Source organism: Pteropus alecto, unplaced genomic scaffold (genome assembly GCF_000325575.1).
Source record: "Pteropus alecto unplaced genomic scaffold, ASM32557v1 scaffold150, whole genome shotgun sequence".
In the NCBI taxonomy this organism is placed as follows: domain Eukaryota; kingdom Metazoa; phylum Chordata; class Mammalia; order Chiroptera; family Pteropodidae; genus Pteropus; species Pteropus alecto.
In genome coordinates, this window is record NW_006429686.1 from 1692864 (window position 1) to 1701906 (window position 9043).

The window sequence follows — 9043 nt, forward strand, 5'->3', positions numbered from 1 at the left end:
CAAAGATGGTAAAAAAAAAAAAAAAAAAATGTTATTCAAACTACCATCTTAAACCAGAGAATTTCTTTAAAAAGAAGTACAGATGATAAGAACACAAAGATGATAACACACAGAAATAACACAGAAGGGCATTGGTTTCCAACATTATGGAGATAAAGTGTTTTCAATTATATCATTATAATGTGAAGCCAGATTCTGTTCATAGATAAAGTCCCCAAATTCTCAGTTAACACAAAGACAGTTTTTCATTCTCTTTATATCAGTAATGATCTGCAGGATTCCATTGTTCATTAAAAAGCATTTATTTTAGTAATGTGAATATACGTATCCAGACAAAATTTTGCATTTGTTTTCTGTTTCTGCATTGCTTTGTCAGTACTTATCACTCCCTTTCTTCCATCATTTCAGTCTTGGTCTATTTTCTTGGTAAATATTTTGTTGAAGTACAACATATATTCAGAAAAGTGTATAAACCTTAAGTAGATAGATAGCTAGATAGACAGATACAGATATTAATAAATGTAACTACCACCCAAAAGAAGATAAAGTGTATTACCAACATTCTGGAAAGCTCCACTGTGCCTTGTACACCATTCCACTTAGTATCCCTACAAGATATCATGACCTCTATTACCAAGATTAATTTTATCTCTTTTGAACTTCATATAAATATGATCATACAAGAGGCACTCTGTGTCTCGCTTCTTTTGTTATATATTTTATGCTTATGAGATTTAGCTATGTTGTTGGCTATAAGTAGTTTATTGTTTTTCGTTGTTATGTAGTATTCCACTGCTTAATATATTGCAATTTACTACTTTTTTGTTGAGTAAAGTTTTGGTTGTTGTGAATGAAAATAATATCAGCATGTATGTCCTTGGCTTTTGATGCAGATATGAGCTCACTTCTCTTGGATAGGAGAAATACTGCTGGGTCATGGAATGTGCATATGACTAGCATTCAAAAATTTGCCAGCTTTTATTTCTCCGCTTTTCCTTCTTTAAAATTCTCTAAAGTAGCTATACTGATTTACACTACCAAACACAGTATGTGAGAGTTCAAGCTGTGCAACATTTTTGCCAATACTTGGTGCTATCAATCTTTTAAATTTTATCTCTTCTAGTGTATGTCTAGTGATTAATTATGGTTTTAATTTTCATTTTCCCAATGACTAATATTGTTGAACATCTTTTCATATGCTTGTTGGCTATTTGAAGTCATCTTTTGTAAAATGGTTGCTTAAAGTTTTTACTAAATTCTTTTAGAATTGAGCATTCTCTTTTTCTTATTAATATGATAGGGTTCCTTATATATTCTTTATGTACAATGCTGAAAGTCTTGTCATATATATTTATTGCAAATGTCTTCTCCCACTCAGTGGTTTTCTTTTTACTCACATAACAGCGTCTTTTGATAAACATAATTTTAAAAGATTTAATGAGGTGCAATTTGCAATATTTTCTTTTATGATTAGTGCTTTTTGTGTCTTGTTTGAACAGTATTTCCAAAACACAAGGTTATAAAGATATTCACCTAGAATTTATTATTTTTGAGAGCTTTATTGTTTTGCAATTCAAATTTAAATTTAAAATTTATCTGAAATTATTTTTGTTTATGATGTGAGGTAAGGATAAAGATACATTTGTTTTCAAAATAATTATCCAATTAAGCCAGATCCATTTATTGGAAAGATCATCCCTTCTCCTACTGCATATGTTTCTGGACTCTCTATTCTGTTAATTAATCTCTTTGTCCATCCTTGCATCAATACCTTACTGTTTTAATCATAACTTTACAATATATTTTCCTATTTTGTAGTATAATGTTTCCCAACTTTTCCTTCTTTATGTTTCTCTTATCTATTCTTGGCTCTTTGCATTTATGTATCCATCTAGTAAATTAGCTATTGCTACAATGCACTTCTGGAATTTTTATTGTGACTTTTTTGTCTATAAATCAATTTTGAAGAATATATATACATATATATGTATATATGTAGATATATTTTTTTTCAATATTGAGACTTCCAAATCATAAACATGGTAAAGACATTCTATTTATTCAGAATCTATAATTATTCTCAATGATGCTTTGTAGTTTTCTATGTAGAGGTCTTATTTTTTTAGTCTTTCTTTTATAAGTATGTGATGGTTTTTGATTCTACTATAAAAGTTGTTTCTTAGAATTTCATTTTATATTTATTTGTTGCTTGCATACTAAAATACAGTTGCATTGTGTAACTTCACCTTGTAATCAGCAACTATGATAAATGGATTTTTTATTCTAATATTTTATCTATAGATCTAAAAATTATGTGTATACAATCATGTTGCCTGCAAAAAATAACAATGCTATTTATTCTTTTCCAAGTTTTATTTATTTTTTCCTTGCCTTGTCTTATTTTCCTGACAAAGACTAGCAGCATATGTTAAATAAAATTTAAATATTAAATTTAACAAGAAATTTAGCAGTATAATAGAGAAAGAAAAAAATCCTATCTCAATACTCATCACAAGGAAAATATTTCATATTTCACTGTTAACAATATTTACTATAATTATTGCAGTTGTCCTTTATTAGATTAAGGAGAAGCTCTTCAATATTTACTTTGCTAAGAATGATTATGACTCTGTATTGAAATTTTGTTTGCATCTATTGAAATTATTTAGTTTTTATCTTTCTCTTTATTATATTATTATAATAAATTGCTTTGCTTGTTTTTTTTTTAATGTTAAGCTAAACATACATCCCTGGAATAAACCCAAATTGATTATGATGTATTATCTTTTATATACATGTTGCTAAATTAATTTGCTACTATTTTGTTTAGAAATTTTGTTTACTTTTATTATAGAAATGGCTTTTATTATTATATTATATTATAGTAATATTCTTCTTAGGTTTTCATGCCAAGGTTATGCTAACAACATAAAAGAATTTGTAAAATGTTTCTTCTTTTTTAGTTTTCTGAATTGCATACAAGTGATATTATGTTTTCTTTAAAAGCATGGAAAAATCCACCACTAATACACTTAACATCTGAGACTGTTTATTTTAGTAAGGTTTTAAATTACAACTTATTGTTTTCAAATAAGTATACGACATTTAATTTTTAAATTTCTTCTATGACACTTTTATTAGGTAGTGTTTTTCAAGCAATTTGTACAATATATCTAAATTTTCAAAATCTTGGGCATACATAAAAAACTAGGTGACGTCAGACTTTCTGACATTATCAGAAAAAAACGACATAAGAATAATGGGGATACCAGAAGGAGAAGAGATGGATAAGGGAACACAGAGCATACTCAAACAAATAGTCAATGAGAATTCCCTAAATCTAGGGGAAAAAACTGGATCTTTGATTCCAAGAAGCAAACAGAACACCTAATTATCTCAACCCAAAAAGGCCTTCTCAAAGACACGTCATATTAAAATTGACAAAAGCTAATAACAAGGAAAGAATTCTGAAGGCAGCCAGAGAAAAAAGACAGTTATATATAAAGGAAAACCAATTAGACTATCGTTGGACTTTTCAGCACAAACCTTACAAACAGGAAGAAGTGGAATGAAATATTCAAACTATTGAAAGAAAGAAATTACCAGCTAAGAATACTATATCCAGCAAAACTCTCCTTTAGATAAAGGAGAAATAAAGACCTTTCCAGACATACAAAAGCTGAGGAATTTTCTACCACAAGGTCTGCATTGCAGGAAATACTTGAAACAAAAGGACAAAAAATACATAATTATAAATAAGATGACTAACAGGAAGACAGAAGAAGAAAAGTGAAACCCTTTTTAAGAACAGGATATTATAAGCTTAAATATCACATAACAGTTAAAGGACAAAAACAAGTACTATAAAAAGAGAAGATAACAGCTACTGCAACTTAGAAATTAATGTTCACCATATATAGCAATGATCTGAGACAACAAAAACAGATAGGGGAGAAAGTAGAGATCTAAGTCCACAAATTGAAATGGAGATAACGCACATGCAGAAGAAAATGAACTACTGTATGTATGTATATATGTATGTATGTATGTGTACGTGTGTGTGTGTGTATATATATATTATATATATCCTTTACATAAACTTAATGGTAACCACAAAACAAAAATACAGACTGAGATACATAATATAAAATGAGAGAACAGAGGGAAAATTCACAAAACACCAACAAATTAAAATAACAGACAGAAACAGAAGAACAAAGAAACAATGGAGATGCAGAGCTACCAGAAACCAAAAGATAAAATGGCTATGGAAAAAAACTTATATTTCAATAATCATCCTTAATGTCAATGGACTGAACTCCCAATAAAAAGTCACAAAGTAGCAGTCAGGACCAAAAAACAAAACCCAATCATATGCTGCTTTCAAGAGGCATATCTCAACTGCAAAGACAAATATGGACAAAGTGAAAGGGTGGAGAATGATAATCTAAGCAAATTGCACCCAGAGAAAAGCTGATATAGCCATATTTATATGTGATGAAATAGACTTCAAGATAAAATAGGTAAAGAGAGACAATGATGAACACTTCATAATGATAAAAGGAACCATACATCAAGAAGACATAACATTTATTAATATCTATGTTCCCAATCAAAGAGCCCTAAAATATATAAATCAACTACTAAAAGAACTAAAAGGAAAAATTGAAAAAAAATGCAATTATAGTAGGGGACCTAAATACCCCACTCTCAGCTATGGATAGATTATCCAAACAGAAAATCAATAAAGAAATATCCTTAAATGACACATTTGACCAACTGGGCATAATTGACATTCACAGAGCTATTCATACCAAAACAGTGGCTTATACATTCTTCTCTAGTGCACATGGAACATTCCCAAGGATAGACCATATGTTGGGACACAAAATTTAGCCTCATCAAATTTAAGGAGATTGAAATCATACTAAGCATATTGTCAGATACACAGACCAGTGGAAAAGAATTGAGAGTCCAGAAATAGATTCCTGTTTATATGGGCAAATAATTTTTGACGAAATGAACCAAAACATACAATAGAGAAAGGAAAGTGTCGTCAATAAATGGTGCAGGGAAAACTGGAAAGCCACATGCAAAAGAATGAAACCAGACGACTATCTGTTACCATTCACCAATATTAACTCAAAATGGATCAAGGACTTTCATATAAGACCTGAAACAAAAAATTGCACAGAAGAAAACATGATACTGAACTTATAGACCTTGGATTTAGAGAAGATTTTATAAATTTAACCTCAAAGGCAAGGGAAGTAAAAGCAAAAATAAATGAATGGGACTATATCAAACTAAAAAGCTTCTGCACAGCAAAAGAAACCAGGAAGGACGTAAAGAGGGAACTGTCAAATGGGAGACTATATTTGCAAACAGTGCCTCTGATAAGGGGCTAAATAATTTATCAACTCAACAATAAAACAACAATCCAATTACAAAATGGGCAGAAGACCTGAACAGATACTTTTCTCAAGTAGACATACAAATGGCCAACAGACATATGGAAAGATGCTCAACCTCACTAGTTATTAGGGAAATGCAAATCAAAACTACAATGAAATATCATCTCACACCTGTTAGAATGGCTATATCAGAAAAAGACCAGAGATAAGTGTTGGCAATGCTGTGGAATCAAGGGTACCCTCTCATACACTGTCAGTCGTAAAGCAAATTGGTACAATCACTGTGAAAAACAGTATGGACATTCCTCAATAAACTAAGAATTGAATTACCATATGACTTAGCATTCCCTCTACTGGTTATTTACTCCCCAAAAACAAAATCCAGAAATATATAAGCATCTTGATATTCCTAGCAGCATCATTCATAGTGGCCAGGACATGGAAGCAACCAAAGTGTCCATCAAGGGATGAATGGATAAAGAAGAGGTGGTACATATATACACTGGAATATTACACAGCCTTAAGAAAAGATGAAATTCTGCCATTTGCAGCAATGTAGATGCATCTTGAGAGTGTCATGCTAAGTAAAATAAGTCAGATGGAAAAAGTTGAAAACCATATGATCATATATGGGATATAAAACTGAAAGTAACAAAGAAACATGACAAACAAACAGAAATTCATGGACGTAGACTGTAGATTAGAGGTTACCAAGGTGAAGAAGGAGAGGGGAGGTAGGTAGAGACAGAAGAGGTCAACTATTTGGTGATGGAAGGATCTCTAACTTTGGCAGGTGAGCATACAATGCAATACATATATATATATATGACATATTATTGAATTGCACACTTGAAACTTATTTGATTTTATTAATCAATGTCACTCCAATAATTTTTAATTAAAAAGATCTTGGGCATAAAGTTCTTCCTAATAGTTTAGGAATATTAATTATGTTATAATTATTTTAATTCTAATTTATAATAATATTCTTAATTATCCATAAAGCAAATTATTATATATTTTTTAGTAATTTGTATTTCTCTTTTTTCCTTGATTAGCCTTGGTAAAGTTTCATTAATTTTATTAATCTTTTCAGATAATCAACTTTTAGCTTTACTGGTTGTCTTTATTTTATGATTATTTTCTATTTTATTACTTCAACTCTTAGCTTTCATAAATTTCTTTACTTTTACTCTTCTTTGAGCAACTTGAGATAGATAATTAGTGCATTGATTTTATTCTTTCTTCTTTGCTAATCAATTTATCTTTAAGGCTATAAATTTCTTCATAAGTATTGCCTTAGTCTTATTTTTAAGTTTTAGCCTTATTTGGAGTTTATTATCTTTAAATTTTTGTTTTATTTGAAAACGTTTTAATGAATTTTGAAACGTTTGGGTATTTTCTAGTTTAATTCCACTGTGCTAAAGAACATGCTTATGATTTCAATCCTTAGACAGTCATTAAGATTTCCCTTATGGGATTGGCATAAAATATTCAAAGTGATGAAAAGCAAGGACCTACATCCAAGATTACTCTACCCAGAAAAGCTATTGTTTAGAATCATAGGACAGAAAAAGAGCTTCTCAGATTAAAAAAAAAAAAAAAAGCTAAAGGAGTTCATCAATGCCAAGTCAGTATTACAGGAAATGTTCTAGTAACTTCTTTAAGAAAAAGAAAAAGTATGTAGCAAAAATATGAAAAATAAAATGGAAATAATTATATAGCTATCAATAAGTACTTCAAATAAAAAGGAATTAAATACTGCAATCAAAAGATAGGATGGCTGAATTGATTAAGAAAACAAGACCCCTATACATGCTGCCTACAAGAGACTCACTTCAGATCAAAAGACACAGACAGACTGAAAGTAAAGGGATGGAAAAAGATATTTAATCAAAATGGAAATGAAAAAAAAATCTGTGGTAACAATACTTATACCAGATAAAGTAGACTAAAACAAAGGCTATAACAAAGGACAAAGAAGAACCTAGTAATCCTACTTCTGGGTATTTATCTGAACAAACCCAAAATACTACTTCAAAGGGACAAGTGAATCTATATGTTCATTGCAACGTTATTTATAATAGCAATGATATGGAGGCAACCTGGGTGTCCATCAATGGATGAATGGATAAAGAAGAGGTGGTGCATATATACAATGGAATATTACTCAGCCAGAAAAACAGAATGAAATTTTGTCATCTGCAACAATGTGGATGGACCTGTAGGGTATTATGGTGAGTGGAATAAGTCAGACAGAGAAAGACAAATGCCATATGATCTCACTTACATGTGGAATCTAAAGAACAAAATCAACAAAAACAAAAACAGAAACAGACTCATAGATACAATGAACAAACTGATGATTGCCAGATGGGAGGGGGCTGGGGGGCTGGGTGAAAAAGGTGAAAGGATTAAGAAGTATAAATTGGCAGTTACAAAACAGTCATGGTGATGTAAAGCACAACATAGAGAATATAGTCGATGATATTATAATAACTCTATGTGGTGTCAGGTAGATGCAAGACTTACTGGGGGGATCACTTCATAAGTTATATAAATGTCTAACCACTATGCTGTATACTTGAAACTAATATAAAATAATATTGAAAGTCAACTGTAATTGAAAAAAAAATATTTAAAAATAACTTTAAAAATCTTTCTAGTCTATGGCCATGCCACCCTGAATGTTCCCAATCTCATCTGATCTCAGAAGCTAAGTAGGGTTGGGCCTGGTTAGTATTTGGATGAGAGATCACCTAGAAATACCAGGTGCTGTAGGCATTAAAAAAAATGTTTCTAGACATCTCATTCCCTCGCAAATCTTTAGCCATGTATTCCAGAGAAGAAGAATTGTATGAAATATAATGAGACTTCACTCTTGAAAACCAAGGGTGAGGGTCTCATTGGCTACACCATAGTTGGGTCAGTGTTGGTGAAACCAGGTAGTCTAGCTACCATACTGAGATATTTAGACAAAAAGAGAACGAAGTAGTACATTTGAGAACTAATTTAAAGCCCATGCATGAAAAACAAACTTAATGACTAAGAGGATATGTGTCAATTCCAAAGCAGTCTGAAGAAAAATCAATAGGCTGTATAAGAGTTCAGCAAAACAAAAGAAACAAACAACTGGGAATGCATGTAATTCTCACTGCCATACAAACAAATAAAATGTGTCTTTGTCTGATTCATCAAAGGTTCTTTAGAAAAGAATGCTCCAAAAGTATCAAATATATGTGGTGGTGGGAAGGAAAGGACTCAACAGAAGAAGAAATCTACACTGAATCTCAGAAAAAGTACTAACTAACATTGGTCGTAGAAAGGAGGGAAAACAGAAGTCTGAGAAAATGTAGGACAACTACTGTGATGTCTTATTGAACCCGGTCTAATCTATACGTTTGGTGAAACCTCTGAAGATTGATGCCTTCTCCCTGAAAAATTTAGTTGCCTTCTTATAACAATTTATTTATACTTTTAGTTTTTACTTTAGTTTTGATATTAGTTGTCAGTCTTAACAGCTCTACCAGCAGTAAACTCTTAATTGTACTTAGTCCCCATTTCTAATATATATATTTTTAATTTGTAGAGGCCTGAACTTTGGTATTTTTTTCAAAGGCTCTGCTGGT

General features: G+C 30.9%; 1 pseudogene; it reads left to right on the plus strand.

The window, feature by feature from the left end:
• Positions 1 to 8079: 8079 nt before the first annotated feature.
• Positions 8080 to 8198, plus strand: LOC112471192 (annotated as a pseudogene).
• The last annotated feature ends 845 nt before the right edge of the window (positions 8199 to 9043 follow it).